Source organism: Mandrillus leucophaeus, unplaced genomic scaffold (genome assembly GCF_000951045.1).
Source record: "Mandrillus leucophaeus isolate KB7577 unplaced genomic scaffold, Mleu.le_1.0 Scaffold995, whole genome shotgun sequence".
In the NCBI taxonomy this organism is placed as follows: Eukaryota; Metazoa; Chordata; class Mammalia; order Primates; family Cercopithecidae; genus Mandrillus; species Mandrillus leucophaeus.
In genome coordinates, this window is record NW_012110863.1 from 593,527 (window position 1) to 595,623 (window position 2,097).

Here is a 2,097-nt window from a genome sequence, read left to right on the forward strand (position 1 = left end):
TTGAATTCCTGGCCTCAAGTGATCTGACCACCTCAGCCTCCCAAAGTGCTGGGATTACAGGCATGAGCCACCGCACCTGGCCAAAACAGAATATTCTTTAGTGAGGTCTGCTGGTGACTTTTTTTTTTTTTTTTTTTGAGACTGAGTCTCGCTGTTGTTGGCTCAGGCTGGAGTGCAATGGCGCAATCTCACCTCACTGCAACTTCCTACCTCCCGGATTCCAGCAATGCTCCTGCCTCAGCCTCCTGAGTAGCTAAGATTACAGGCACCCACCACCACACCCGGCTAATTTTTATATTTTTAGTAGAGATGGGATTTCACTATGTTGGCCAGGCTGGTCTCGAACTCCTGACCTCAGGTGATCCACACACCTTGGCCTCCCAAAGTGTTGGGATTACAGACATGAGCCACCATGCCCGGCCAATTTTTTCTGTTTTTGTCTGAAAATCTTATTTAGTGTCATCTTCGAAATATATTTTTGATGGGCACAGAATTGTAGGTTGATAGTTATTATCATTATTGTTATTATTTTGAGACAGGGTCTCACTCTGTTGCCTATGCTGGAGTGCAGTAACGTGATCTTGGTTCACTGCAGCCTTGACCTCCCAGGGCTCAGGTGATCCTCCCACCTCAGCCTCCCCAGTAGCTGGGACTACAGATGCATGCCACCATGCTCAACTAATTTTTTCTACTTTTTGTAGAGATGGGGCTTCATTCACCAGGTTGCCCAGGCTGGTCTCTAACTCCTGAGCTCTAGCAATCCACCCACCTCGGCCTTCCAAAGTGCTGGGCCATGCCCAGCCAGTAGTTACTTTTTATAGCATATTGAAGATTTAATATCAATCTCCTGGCATCCATTGTAACTGTTAAAAAATCAGCTATTTACTTGGCACTCCTTTTTTTAGATAGAGTCTCACTCTGTCATCTAGGCTGGTGTACAGTGACGTGATCTCAGCTCAGTGCAACCTCCATCTCCCAGGTTCAAGCAATTCTGCCTCAGCCTCCCAAGTAGCTGGGATCACAGGTGTGTACCATCACATCTGGCTGATTTTTGTATTTTTGGCAGAGACAGGGTTTCACCATGTTGGACAGGCTGGTCTTGAACTCCTGACCTCAGGTGATCCACCCACCCCAGCCTCCCAATCCATGCTGGGATTACAGGCATGAGCCACCGCACCCAGCCAAGTGGCACTCCTTTGAATGAAATCTACTTCCCCTACCCCTAGCAATTTTTAATACTTTTTCTTCATTTTTATTTCCTGAAGTTTTGTTATTAATAATGTGTGTGCAGATTTCTTTGTATTTCTTTTGCTTGCAGTTCATAGTGATTCTTGAATTAGTGTGTTGGTTTCTGTGATCACCACAGGAAAATTGTCAGCCAGTAGCTTTTCAAATACTTCCTTGCTAAATTCTCTCTTCTCCCCTTTTGGTACAATTGATTTGATTAAAACGAAAACCAGGGCCGGGTGCGGTCACTCATGCCTGTAATCCCAACACCTTGAGAGGCCTAGGCAGGTGGATCACCTGAGGTCAGGAGTTCAAGACCAACCTGGCCAATATGGTGAAACCCTGTCTCTACTAAAAATAGAAAAATTAGCTAGGCATGGTGGCCCACATCTGTAGCCCCAGCTACTTAGGAGGCTGAGGCAGGAGAATTGCTTGAACCCAGGAGGTGGAGGTTGCAGTGAGCCAAGATCCCACCACTGCAATCTGGCCTGGGCGACAGAGTGAGATTAGAATCTGTCTCAAAAAAAAGGTTATGAATGTTTGATAAACTATATTTGTTGGAATGTTTGTTGTAGAATACTATTCATTGATTTTTAAACAATGTTAGATTAAATCATTCACTGGATTTGTGATAATTAACTTACTGATTTTACCTCACTGGTTTGTTGTAATTAATACAACTGGTATAAAAAGACTGTGAGGACGCCAGGTGCGGTGGCTCACGCCTGTAATCCCAGCACTTTGGGAGGCTGAGGTGGGCGGATCACCTGAGGTCAGGAGTTCAAGACCAGCCTTGTTGGGGTCCGTGCCGGGGGTGGTGGAGAATGAAAGAACACACAAAAGACAAAGACACACAGAGAACATGGCGGC